Genomic DNA, 14,558 nt, shown 5'->3' with positions numbered 1-14,558 from the left:
AAGACCGCCGCCTGACGTCACCATGTGGGCGGGACTTGAGCTCTCCCCAGCCAATCCCTGCATACCTCCCCGCTGGAATCCTCCTTCGGGCGGGGCGCGGATCCTGCCTACAAATCCCATGCGGCCAGTCTTCCGTCCGCGCCCAGGGAGCCTGTCTTCGTGGCCTCACTGAATTCTGGGAAACGTAGTAAGGCTGGGGCCGGGGCCTCCTTCCAGCCCTCTCTTCCCTACGGGCTTTTCTGCCCACTTCCTTTTCTCCTGGTGACCCCACCCCTGCCTCCGCTCGGACCCCGCCTTGGAACTGGGTGAGGTAGGCACGGGCGATGCGCAAGGGGGGCGAGTACGCCCGATGACGGGAGTCGGCTTCTAGCTGGCAGCTATGCAATCACCTTTGCTTCTCTTTCTCCGGAGGCTGGTGTTCTCCTTCACCTTTCCCCTACTTCCCTGCGGCATCTGCCAGGCACACAGCCCTACCTCTCCTGGGGAACATTTCCATGGTTTTAGTTTTAACTAGTTCCATGAACTAGTTAAGCCATCATCAGTACTGTACCTGTAATTGGACCATGGTTCAGGGTTATGTGCCCCCACCAACCCCCCAAAAAAGGGATGCTTTCGTCTACTTAGTTGTGGAGTTCGTGTATATCTCAGATTCTAGACCAGGAATATATGGCAATTCAGCGTTGTGGGTTTCTATACAAGAATGTGTCCCTTGACAATACTACCTGCCAGTTGGGAGGTCAATTGAGGATAAGAGTTTCTGAGAACTTCACAGCTGGTAAAACAAACATAAGTTATACATATCAATAATCGCAGTTTTGGTTTTTTTCTCAAGACTCTCCTAGATCTCTGACTTCCTTGTTAGGACATTTGTCAAGTATTTAGAGCCTGTTATTAGGTTCATATACTATGCTTATGACAGATCAAAGTCCCTGACTCACCTCAATGTAGGTGAGTCATCTGCCACTCCACCGCTCAGCTGAGCTGTATTCTTCTATTTTCAATTGCCTGTAGCACATTTCCACCAGAATGTTCCACTTGTACCTCAACCCCACATCTCTGAAACAAATACTGTATTTCCTTCTTCCTGTCTTCCCTTTGTTCACTGTACTATTTATTATCCTCCCGTATGTTAAATTCCAAAACTCAAATTCACAGTCTTTTTTCTCTTTGATACACCCCCACCAACACACACACACAAAGCAATTAGTTTTAAAGTAACACTCTTAAATTCCTGTCCTATTCTGTGATCACATGTGACCTCAGTTCATGCCTGGGCATTTTAAGCGACCTCCCAGTCTTTTCTTCCATGTTTCATGCACAGTAATGCTGCCAGATTTATTTGTGTGTCCTCTGTTTTACTAATCCACCTGCTTTAATAGTTGCTCAAAAACATTCCATGGTTCCCATGACTAATTTTTAAATGCCAACCCTCTTAGCCTGGCCCTGACTCCCTTTCTAGCCTCATCTTTCACTGCTTCCTCATACAGTCCTTGTTCTTCAGCCAAACGGGATGCTTTTCATTTCCAATACACAGCTCTGTTCTCCTACCTCCATTTCCTCATTCATATTCTTTCCTCTTCTTGAAATGCCTTTCCTCCCATCTTCACCTTAAGAAATTTTATCCGCCTTTCAAGAGGTATCTCATGCTGCCACCTTCCTGAAGCCTCCAGCCAGAATTGTTTCTTCCTCCTCACAACTCTTTAACACTCATCCTAATAATGCCCTAATGGCACTTACTACCTCCCCACACGGCCTACTCAAAGATGCTAAAATGGGCAACATTTCAGGGTTGCTTTTACTTTGTTTAATCCTGAAGCAGCCAGTAAACTGCACAGAGCACAGAAACCAGATACAGAGGCAGATTGTCGGGGAGGAAGCAGCTCGCACTGACTCGTTGTATCTAGAGGCACACTGCAACTCAGTGACAGGGCCTACACAGAATGAGATGTCTCATAGAATTGTAGACTCAATAACTTTAATAACCCTAGGCTCTTCACCATCCAGAAACGACTTGTACTATACATAAGGCAACAGTTTTACCACTCTGGAGGCACATCACCTAGGCCTAAGGTCCAGGTTCAAGTCCTGGAAATGTGTGCTTTGCATTTGGGGCAGGGGCTTTTTTTCCAAATCCTTTCACATCCACTTAGTTTTTCTTGGGCAGGCCTGGCCATGGCCCACCACATCATATACATACTTGTTTTACATGTATGTGTGAACACATGTGTCATCTCATGAAATTATCAGCTTTCCAAGAACAAAAATCTTTTTTTATTTTAATTTGTTTTTTTTTCTTTTTTCTTACTTTTCTTTCTGTTTTTTTTTTTTTTTAAATCTGTAGACCCAAGAACTTGAAAAAATCTTGGTTTCATCATTTCTGTATCACTCATGGCACAAAAAGAAGTGTTACATTTGAAACTGAAATTATAGTCAGTGTATATATAGTTAAATGAACATTTAAGAAATAATTGTTGACTAGATTTTTCTGGATCAAGGAAAGGCAGAAATGTATCACTACATACATACATTCTGGATCAAGGAAAGGGAGAAACTACTTATCACTACATACGTGAAGTATAGCCTTCAGTATAATGAATTCTGAGAGATATTGTACTTTTGATAAAATTACCTTACTATAGTTTTACTTCTACAGTTTAGCTCCAGACCAATGCAAATATCACAAAGATTTAGCCCAACTCCTCATGGGACAGTGGTCTTCAGCTCCACATACTGTTTTGCATCATGTTTAAAGAAATTAGGAGACTCCAAACATCAAGTCACTAAATGATTACAAATACCAGAAAGGAAGGGGAAGCACGAAAGGGAACAGGAAAAGGGGCTTTCTCCAGATTTTGCCTTTTTCTTCAGGGAAGATCACGCTCCCTAGAAACTTCCACCTACATGTTGACCAGAACTGTGTCACAAGATGATCCCTAGCTGCAAAGTTTAAAACACAAGTCTTTTTGGTTGGGCTCATTGGCAAACAAAATTGAGGTTCTATTGTTAAGAATGAAGGGGAAACCATGGATATAAGGTAGACAAATAACAATGTCTGCCTCATGTACCAATAGGCAAAATTCTATCATGCTCTAGTAAAAAAATATCACGTATTTGTTACCAGCATGACAATATGTGCTACCTCAACATTTAAGTCATTGTAAAATATATTCTCTTATAAAACAACTTAGTTTAACATTTCATCGAACAGAAATCACCATCAGGGTAAGTATACTCAAATATTGCAAAAATAAATTTTACATTAATCAGAATTTAGGGGCACACTCGAGAAAAGTTCTAAGTTCTCATGGAGTCTGTGCGTTGATGACTTTGATTCAAGAACAAGTAATAGAGATAAGAGTCATATTCATACCTTCCTTGAAGGCATAAATGTGAAAGGTTTTCTTTGAATGACTTTAGTCATGGCCTCCTTGGGATTCTCTGCATGGCACTAAGCAGAAATAATGCCTCCCAGATCCTCCATGTAGGGCTTGTCAGAATCCATTTCTTGCCTATATCTCCCAAATCACTTCTCTCATCACCTAACAGTCCCTTTCCTAATGCCATATCAAACTCTTAGCAGGTCTCTGAGCTTACCACTCTCAAGCTTCCAGACCTCACCTAGGTTTGGCACCTGCCTCTCTCCGTATTGCATCTCCTGCCCCTCTTTTCACCCACTGCACTTCAGCCACGCTGGTCTTTCCCAACTCAAAAACACAAAGTTCATTCCCTGCTTAAGACTTTTGCAACAGCTCCTCCCACTGCCTGAATGATCAACCCGAGATTCCCACAGTTGCCATTCAGATCTGAGCTTAAATGACACCTACCTGAAGAGGCCTTCCTACTCTCCCACTCTTCCACTCTCCATTCTAAGGTCACATCCTCACCCTACCTACCACCAGCACCTCCACCCTGCTTATATTCTCCCAAAGTACATCTCACTACTTAATATTTTTTTGGCCCAATCATTTTTGTCTCTCCTACTAGAATGTTAGAATTACAAGGAAGGAGATCCTGTCTGTTTCATTCACTGTTGTATCTTCAGTACTGGAACAGTACATGGCACTTAGATATTCAATTAGTATTTACTGAATGTTTATACCACTCCTGAGAAGAATAAGTGTAAGCAAAAGAAGGCGAAGCTGGCCGTTCTGAAATACTGTAAGGTGGATGAGAATGGCAAAATAGGTCACCTTCATCTAGAGTGCTCTTTAGATGAATGTCGTGCTGGAGTGTTTATGGCCAGCCACTTTGGCAGACATTATTGTGACAAATGTCTCACTTATTGCTTCAGCAAACCAGAAGACAGTTACTTGTATATGAGTTAATAAAAGACATGAACTAACAAAACACATTTACTGAATGGATAAATGTATTAATAATTAAATGTCCCTCCTCTGCCTAGAACATCCTTCTCTACGATCTCCCCATCATCCTTTAAGTGACTGATCCTGGGCCGCTAATCCTGGGCCCCCCAACTTGTCTGATTTAAATGTCTTTCTTTTTTGTTCCTGTAGTGCCTTCTTTAGACTAGCGTTAATTATATGTATTGTAGTGTTTTCTTTTACTTCTTTTTTTTTCAATATGTATTGTAGTTCTTGATTACTTGTCTGTTTTCCCCTCAGACACAAGCTACAAGCTACATGTGGTCAAAGCCCAGTTTTGTCACTTCTGAAACACATATGTAGCACCTTTGTGCAAATTAGAAGCAGAACACCAAGCCTGATGAGTGTTTATGGGCTGGAATCCAGTCACCAGTCTCCCTTCAGCAGGGAACAACCTATACATCTGTACATAGTGGCCCAGTAGACAATAACTGTATATGTTTAATTGAATGAGGGAGTCAATTTCCTCTGTATTTTAGCAGTTTTCTTAAAAGCAAAGGAACTAATGTGGGGAAAAGGATGAGGCTAACATTTATTGGAAGTCCACACTGCCACTGTTCTAGACTGTTTTCACACCTCTCATGTAATTCTTACAGCAACCCTACACAGAAAAGATTAGTTTTACCATTTTGTGGATGAAGAAATGAGCTCAGAGAGGTTTTGCAACTTCCCCAAGGTCGTACCATTGGTAAACAGTGAGTCTGTGATGAAAACCTAGGTCTAACTGATTCCAAGTTTGCCCGTGGCTTGCTTTGGCCATATGGGAACCTGACTGCTTGTTCCCAGGAGTCATGGGTTTTCTTGTTTGCTTTTTTATAATTTCAACTTTTATCTTAGATTCAGGGTATACATGTACAGGTTTGTTACATGGTTATATTGCATGATGTTGAGGTTTGGGATATGAATGATCCCGTCACCTAGGTCACCTAGGTAGTGAGCATAGTACCCAGTAGTTTTTCAACTCTTTCGCCTCCATCCCTCCTGCCTCTGGTAGTCCCCAGTGTCACTGTTGCCATTTTAATGTCCAGAGTTATGGGTTTTATTTGCAATCCTGCGAAAAAGGCCCGTTGAAGCTAAATCTTGCCTTCTTCCCCCTTTTCTTAGAGTCTCTTCACCACTAGTATCAGTATACTGGAGACATTCAATTGTTGACTGCCTGGTGATTGTTTGCCAGTGTAAGTTTTTTCTGATATTTATAAAGCTTTAGCAGAACTTTATTATTAAATAGTAATGTTATTCCATCAAATAATTTTTTACATGGATTATCACTTGTTAGGTTTTAGATTGCATTATTTTCTTAATATGTTTGCAATTTTTGTGTTATTGCCAAGAATGGTGATAATACAGCATGCTAAATTTGAGATCCCTGTTTGCTAAGAAATGATACAGTGGGCAAATTTAGTTAGAACTCTTCAAGGCTGCAGATATATTTTGTTTGCTTTTTTCTTTTTGTTGTGTAGAAGACACTTCTATGCGGTTTTCAGTTTTGAAATTACATGCACTTTCTCTAATGAAATTTCTGACAAAAGACAGTAAATGTTTAATTGTCTTCTAAAACGGGGATGTTGCTTATCTCACAATACTGCAGTATTATCAATAATAAAATATGAGACTGTGTTAGCAGGGTACTGTGAGCCATAAGTACCATGATACACACAGCCAAACTAGGATAGTTATGACGCATTGTGTTGGAAGAACTTTTTATGGCAACAGCATAAGTAGGAATTATCTTTTTGTTGAACATAAAGATATCATTGGACTTTTCCATTTGGATATCCTGACTCTTCATACCAAACATAACTAAAATCAACTTGTTCTTTACCAAACCTCTCTACATTCTACAACCAGTTTTGTTTTTTTGTTTGTTTTTGTTTTTGTTTTTTTGTTGGGGAAGGCGTTCGTTTTGGGGGGGTTTTTTTTGAGACAGTTTTGCTCTTGTCGCCCAAGCTAGAGTGCCATGGTGCAATCTCGGTTCACTGCAACCTCCACCTCCCAGGTTCAAGCAATTCTCCTGCCAAAGCCTCCCGAGGGATTACAGGCATTCACCACCATGCCCAGCTAATTCATGTATTTTTAGTAAAGATGGGGTTCACCATGTTGGCCAGGCTGGTCTCGAACTCCTGACCTCAAGTCATCCACCCACCTCAACTCCCAAAGTGCTGGGATTACAGGCATGAGCCACCACACCCGGCCGTTTTTGGGGGAGGGGGGGGCTTTTTTTGAGATGGGTCTCCCTCTGTCATCCAGGCTGGAATACAGTGGTGCCATCACAGCTCACTGCAGCCTTGACCTCCTGGGCTCAAGCAATCCTCCCATCTCAGCCTCCTGAGTAGCTGGGATACAGATGCATGCCACCACACCCACCTAATTTACTTATTTATTTTTGTAGAAATGGGGTCTTGCTGTGTTGTGTTGCCTAGGCTGGTCTCGAACTCCTGTGCTCAAGCAGTCCTCCCACCTCAGCCTCCCAAAGTGCTGGGATTACAGGCATGAACCACCACACCCAGTCTACAACCAGTTCTTGTTCCCAGCTTTCTCTGTGTGGTAGTACTAATCTTACGGCCAACAACCAGAGAATCTTACGTAGTTGAAAATTTCTTAAGGGGTGACCTACTTCAGACTCCTGCCTCATCTAAGAAACCATTGACAACATGATTAAGATCCAAGGCTCTAACTCAGTATTACAGGGTTCAAATCCTGGCCATACTATTTGCAATGGATTCTTGAGCAAGTAATTTCACTCTTCCATGCCTTGGTTTCAATGTGGTTAATGATAGAACCTATTTCACGTGGCTGGAATGGGGAATACATGAAACAATACATGTAAAGCACTTAGCCCAGTACTCAGCACACAGTAAACAATTAATGTTAGCTATGAATATTAGTAAGCAGATATTTATCCATTTTTTCTTAAACTCTGCCAGTGCTAGAACTCACACAACTCTTCAGGGCAGCTCATTCCAACAGTGGATATTTGTCATTTTTTGAAAAGTCTCAATTCCTTCAACAGACATTCCTCAGGTGTTCACTATATGCCGAGCATGTTCTAGAGCATGAGAACAAAGGGATGACTGAAAACAGTGTTTGTCCTCAGAAAGTCCCTAGTCTAGCAACAGAACTCAGTGCCAGGTGGCCTGTGGCTGTCCGTCCCTCTCAGCCCATTTGGAGGTGACTCTTGCTTCTCTCATGACAGATCAGCTTTCACTACCCACCCCCAGGGACATGACCAAGGAGGTTCCTCCTCTCTACCCCTAAGCAGCGAGTCCACAGGCTCCCTAGAGAGTTCAGTCATCTCTTCTGGGGCAAGTCACCTAGCCACAGTGAACCTCCATTTCCTTATCTCGAAATGGGAGTCAATAATCCCTGCCCTATTGATGTCACTGGATTGTCATAAAAATGACATCATTATGTAAAGTTCTTTGTAACCTCCCAAGTACTCTATAATGATGAGATACTCCTTATATTAAACCAAAGAAAGAAATGACTCTCCTAAAGATGGAATTTTAGACATCAGTAAGCAAGGGAAGATCTTTTGGTTGGGAGCTGATAAAGTGGTTAAGAGGAGAAATTTACTAAGCCCCAGATCAGACTTATAAGGACAAGACTAGACTAGACTGAGTCAACCACGCCTCCAGCATTGCTCCTAAAAATCTTATTGGAGGCCATATATTGTGCTGGAGGATCACCAAGGTTTAGGTCCAGACAGACAGAACTAGAGTCAAAATGCCTTATCAACCACTTACTAGTTTGATGACTGTGTGCAAGTTCCTTAATCTAAGCTATATGAATGAGGAGTATATGAAACACTACATGTTAGCCATTAATATTAGTAAGCAGATATTTATCCGTTTTTTTTCTTAAACTCTGTGAGTGCTAGGAATCACACAACTCTTCAGGGCCGCTAGTTTCAACACTGGATAGTCATAATTTTTGGAAAAGTCTCAGTTCCTTCAACAAACATTTCTCAGGTGTCCACTATATACCAAGCATGTTCTAGAGCATGAGAACAAAGGAATGCCTGAAAATAGAGTATTTGGCCTCATAAAGTTCCTAGTCTAGCACGGGAGCTCAGCATCATTTGTAAATCAGAATCTCTCTCCTTGGAATTCAGAATTAGAACTGAGAGACACTCGAAGAGTCTGGACTGTCTTCTGAGCAGAGAATAAAAAGTAGCTATCATCTGCCCACCACAGACATGAAAAAACAAGAAAGAAAGTTTGCAGAGAGGAGAGAATGAAACAGGAATATAGAGAGAAGCAGAGAAAGAAATGGATCTTCCCATCTCGTCATGAGCTTCCACTTCCAGGTAGGCAGAACTGCCAGAGACTCAACTGAATTTCTGCCTTAGGCTTCCAGGGGACACCCTGAACTTTTTTGTTTTGTTTTGGTTTGGTTTTTTTGAGATGGTGTCTTGCCTCTCAACCAGACTGGAGTATAATGGTGCGATCACAGCTCACTGCAATCAGGTGACCCTCCCACCACAGCCTCCAAAGCCGCTGGGACTACAGGTGTGCACCACCATGCCTGGCTAATTTTTGTTTTGATTTTTGTTTTTGTTTTTTGAGACAGGATCTCACTCTGTTGCCCAGGCTGGAGTGCAGTGGCATGGTCTTGGCTCACTACAACCTCTGTCCCCCAGGTTTAAGCAATTCTCCTACCTCAGCCTCCCAAGTAGCTGGGATTACAGGCATGCACCACCATGCCCAGCTAATTTTTGTATTTTTCGTGGAGACAGGGTTTCACCATGTTGGCCAGGATGGTCTCAGATCTCTTGACTTCGTGATCCGCCCACCTCAGCCTCCCAAAGTGTCGGGATTACAGGCGTGAGCCACCCCACCTGGCCTAATCTTTGTATTTTTTGTAGAGTCGGGGTTTTGCCGTGTTTCCAAGGCTAGTCTGGAACTCCTGGACTCACACAATCTGCCCACCTTGGCCTCCCAAAGTACTAGGATTACAGGGGTGAGCCATCGCACTCAGCCTCAACTTTTAAAATAAACTGTTTCTTATGCTTAAGTTAGGTCCAGTCAGTTTTTATTTCTTGCAAGCTGGGACAGTTCACAGTTTCTCCTTAGCACCCCTCTGTTTTCTTGATTACTGTCTCTTGGAGTTCCAGAAAACTGTCCAGGCATTTGCAAGTGGGACTTTAAAAGCCTATCTTTTACACTCAGATGAAAGGCAGTAGGAAGTAGGAACAGATTCTCCAACACTTTGGAGGCATGTTAGCACCTTTCTAAATTATGGAGGAGTGAACTGCCAAATTTCATTCATCATTACTGATAATTATTGTGAACCAATCCAGCCAAAAGAATTCTGAACAGACACTTTAAAAACCTATGCCAAATTAAATTGACTGTACCAGGCTTAACACATAGAAATATTTATTTTAAATAGTCTTAAAATTATAATTATGTTAATTGTTTTATTAAAATCAAGAGAGAAAACTAACCATTTATCAAACTGCTGAGACTGCTGAAAGATTATATAAATAAGACACACTTAGTAAATATTTTCATTCCATTCAAGAAAGGCTTTTGTGGCCGAGTGCCATGGCTCACACCTGTAATCCCAGCATTTTGGGAGGCCGAGGCAGACAGATCACTTGAGGTCAGGAGTTCAAGGCTAGCCTAGCCAACACTGTGAAACCCCATCTCTACTAAAAATACAAAATGAGCTTGGTGTGGTGGTGAACGCCTGTAGTCCCAGCTACTCTGGAGACTGAGGAAGGAGAATTGCTTGAACCCAGGAGGCAGAGGTTGCAGTGAGCCGAGATTGTACCACTGCGGAGCAAGACTCCATCTCAAAAGAAAAAAAAAAGAAAGTCTTTTGAAATTAATTTGTTGCAGACATCATTGATTTCCTGCTGCAGATCCATCTTACTCTCTTCGTTATTCTCAGAACCCCAATTTTGTTTAGATATCCAACCTCCTTCAAGTGGCCATGTGCTTCAGGGGAAGGCTAGACCTACCCCAGCTCCAGAGGTTGGGTCATAATTGATTCCTCTTATAAATGGTTTATTCTTGGGCACAGAACACAGCTCTAGCCAGTGAGGTGTAAGAGTTGAGGGCTTGAGGGAAAGATTTTGCCTTCCCAAGAGAAATACAAATGAACAGATGGTCTTGTCTTTTTCTGGGTGTTGTCATTTGTGACCATAAAGGCAAACAAAGCTAACACCAAGAACAGCAAAAGAGAAGGGTAAAAGAACATACATGAGGTTTTTGAGTTACCGAATTAACCAACAGGCACCACCTACTGTCCCCTACCCCTAGACCACTTATGTGATCATAATAAATGCCTTTAATATTTAAAACAATTTAAACTTGAGATTTCTGTGGCTTGGGGCTGAAAAGCATCTTAACTGGTACTGTTATATCTAACAATCTCTTTAAAATGATGGTACCATTTGGCAATTTCTAACAGTCTTATATGCATTCAGAAATAAGTAAAAATAATCGTGCAACTATCTCCCTACTTCCCTTAAAAGTCCCATATGTTCCAAGAAAGAAAATGTCTTTGAAATCTTCACTCTTGTCACCTGCTGTTTTGTACATACAATGTACCAACATAGGGCCCTGCCCACTTCATTCTGCCTCCACAGAATTCTGTCCAGGGACACTCTGTTAAAACTATGTGGAGAATTTCCTTCCTTCTATGCCCACTATTATTGTGTATGACTGCTTTTTTGGGCTTTTTTCACTCTCTTGTTCTTTCCCCATCTTTGGCTTCTGAATTAAGAGTTTTCATTTCCCTTAGTGGTCCTTAATAGGGTTGTTTGTTACTGTTCTTGTTGTTGTTGTTGTTGTTGTTGTTAATTGGCATCAGAACTTGTTTTAACTGAAACATCTTTCAACAGGAGGAATCCATTTTTCTGTCAATGTATCCCAGGTGGCTAACTTTCATTATGCTCAGGTCGATGATTCATGAATGGTAGTTTTCCTTCTAAACGAGCGTTGCCATGATGGGTGAGTAATGGTACGTTTGCTATATTCCAAAGACTGAGGGAATAAAACAGATTCCACCCACATGATAATAGGGTTAATTTGACTTGACATATATAGATTGAAGGTTATTTATTTGTTGGCTTGATTTCCATAGCCTAGTCTTTTTTGGCTAAGGAGGTATCTTCTAGTCCCAAGTTATTTCTATTCATGCATCCATTCAAACAAACTTGCCTTTGTCTCCAGGTTCTGTTTCTTATGATAAATTTTTAGAAACCCCAGGCTGATCAAGAAACTCTCAAAATAGGAAGTGAACCAACAACATTTATACTTATAGCTCTTTATGTGCTTGAGGCAACATTCAGGAATATTCTTTCCCTACCCTTGTTCTCTCAAACTCTACCTCTTTACCTTAATCTACCTCTCTCCTCACCCTCTGTATTTTTCTCCTCAAAGTTATGCATAGTGCTTCCGTGCCATTTTCACAGCCCTATGCGCTAGAAAACCTGCCTACACGTTTGCTTTTAAATGAGGTAGTACACTTTGCCAGCTTCACTATTTTCTTTCTTGTGCTATTATTCCTTTTTTACCCAAAAATTTGGCCCCATTTTTTATGAAATCAGTAGTTATGATTTGACACTTAGAGAGATACAAGCAATTAAGTAATGTATTCTTTTGAAGTTCTTCAAAGATGACATTCAATAAAATCCCTAGCTATGATATTTATCCCAAACTCCAGAACCGCATATCCAATTACTGTCTTCTTCATTTTCTATCCCACAGACTGGTCAAATTTAACAAATGAAACATGTATCCACTCTACTACCCCACTCTTACCTGTTTCTTCTTTGGCATTATGCATCATGGTTAATGGCTCTACTATCCATCTCAATATGCAAACCAGAAACCTTACCTCATTCAGCATGCTAAACCATTTCACATCTAAAATATGTCTACACCCTGTCCTTTTCCTCTCCTTCCCACTGATATTACCAAGTATTACTTAGCCTCTTAGTTCACTGTCCCACCTCTAGTTATGCCCTGCTCTAAGCTAACAGAATGATCTTCCTTATCCCATCCCTCATCCCATTACCATCTCCATGAAGACTTTCCAGCCCCCACTTTCATCCCTGCAGAATGGATTGCCTTATCTAGTGTGGCCCCTAGTGCTCTGGAGGGATTTCCATTATGGGGAAGTAACATAGCCCTTAGTGGTTACAAGGTACATTTTCTGAAGACAGAACATTAGAATTTGAATCCTGGCTTTACCACTTACCAGCTGCAAGTTACCAATTCTCTGTTCCTCAGTTTCCTCTTCTATAAAATAGCACTAATCAATAGTACTTCTTGGGGTCGATGGGAGAATCAAGTAAGATGATACATGCCGGCACTTAGCGCATGCCTGGCACATGGTATTGATATACACCCAATAAGTTATCATCATCATCGTTATTATAGAAAATCTACAACTTTCACTGCACTAACTTGTTTATATTTTTCTTTACTAGGCTTTGAGTTCCTTGTACCTAATTCATCTTTGTAACCCAGCACCTAGCACTGGCCTGAAAAGTAGGAGACACTCCATACATATTTTTTGATTGAATCATCAGGTTACTGCTTGGCTCATAACTCCTCACTGGCTCCTGATTGCCTGTGGAATAAGAGTCATACTTTTTCAGCTTGGGCAACATAGTGAGATTCCATCTCTACAAAAACATTACAAAATTAGCTGGGCATTAGCTGGGTCACACACCTGTTGTCCCAACTACTTGGGAGGCTGTGGTGAGAGGATTGTTTCGGCTCTAGAGGTTGAGAGAGAGAGACCCTGTCTCAAAACAAAACAAAACAAAACACTGTACTCTTTAGCCTGATTTATGCACCTATTCAGCTTAATCTTCTCCTATACTCTAAGCAAGATCACTTGCAGTTGCCTGGACATTTCCTTCAATCAGGAATGTCTTTCCAAGCCCTTTCCCCAAACTTGGTGAACATTTTTTTATATATAAGACCTTAATCAAGTATCTTTTCCTTTAAAATCATTCCTGACCCTTTTATAGGTGGCCAGCAAGTCTAGAAACATAGACACATACATAATAAATGGTCTGTTGGTTTTATACTATAATACACAATGAAATAATATATTTGCATTTCCTGATTTCATGGCCACCCTGTAGCTAGAACTGATCTCTCCTCCTCCTTCACGCCATTAGCCCCTTTTATGAAACACTGATTAGCTGGGACAGAATATAGCACACAGAGGTTCTGCTTTATTCATCTTTGTATCTCAATCACCCAGCCCCATGATTGGCACAGACAGGCACTCAACAAATATTTGTTGAATTAATAAAATGTAAGTAAATATTTATGGATCATCGTTGTATAGGCCAAGAAAAACTGCCACCCATTTAATCATTGATAGTGAATATCCCTAATCCCCCTACATTCATTTTCATCACTGCTGCTCTGGGTATTCAATGAAGCAAAATACTTGGCATGTGCCTTGGTGACCTCATTTTGCATTTGTTGCATTCAGCTTTCATTCATGGTTAAAACATGTTTCTTGAACAAATATTTTCATTTTTAAAAAAGGAAAATTTTAAGGAAAAATATCTGCTTTAATCAGTCAACATTATTTGAAATTCTTTTTCTTTAAGAAGAAAAATATTCAGCCCAGCATGGTGGCTCATGCCTGTAATCGTAGCACTTTGAGAGGCCAAGGTGGGCAGATACCTGAGGTCAGGAGTTCAAGACCAGCCTGGCCAACATGGTGAAACCCCGTCCCTACTAAAAATACAAAAATTAGCCAGACGTGGTGGCGCATGCCTGTAATCCCAGCTACTCGGGAGGCTGAGGCAAGAGAATCACTTGAAACCAGGAGGCAGAAGTTGCAGTGAGCTGAGATCATGCCATTGCACTCCAGTCTGAGCAACAGAGAAAGACTCCATTTCAAAAAACAAAAAACAAACAAACAAAATATCGATAGAGTAATAGGCATATAAAATATTTCAAAATTAATGATATAATGAAGTATGAATGTTGAATGTTCATTTCAGTAAGAGACAATTAAAACCTGACCAGATAAAAATATTTCTCTTAAGGTCAACTTGAATTTATACTGGCTGTTGGAGCTCATGTATGTGGTTGCAGTCAGACCATGTGGTGTTTTCTACAAGCACACGCGTGCACACACACACTCACACACACACCTGTAGCAGATTCCTCTGGCTCAGTTTTGGACTGG

General features: G+C 41.1%; 1 long non-coding RNA gene across 2 annotated transcripts; it reads left to right on the top strand.

Moving 5' to 3' along the window:
- The first annotated feature begins 40 nt into the window (after positions 1–40).
- LOC111553396 lies at positions 41–13,911 on the top strand. 2 transcript variants are annotated; one of them, XR_002734939.3, is made up of 5 exons: positions 41–310; positions 5,487–5,557; positions 8,494–8,688; positions 11,233–11,341; positions 12,826–13,911. It is a non-coding gene; the product is annotated as an uncharacterized LOC111553396 (long non-coding RNA). The 2 variants fall into 2 exon arrangements; XR_002734938.3 differs by having other exon boundaries at positions 11,233–13,911.
- The last annotated feature ends 647 nt before the right edge of the window (positions 13,912–14,558 follow it).

The sequence above is a fragment of the Piliocolobus tephrosceles genome, chromosome 8, assembly GCF_002776525.5.
Source record: "Piliocolobus tephrosceles isolate RC106 chromosome 8, ASM277652v3, whole genome shotgun sequence".
NCBI classification, from domain to species: Eukaryota; Metazoa; Chordata; class Mammalia; order Primates; family Cercopithecidae; genus Piliocolobus; species Piliocolobus tephrosceles.
Note: the sequence above shows the minus strand (reverse complement) of the source record. Positions and strands in the feature narration are given on the sequence as shown.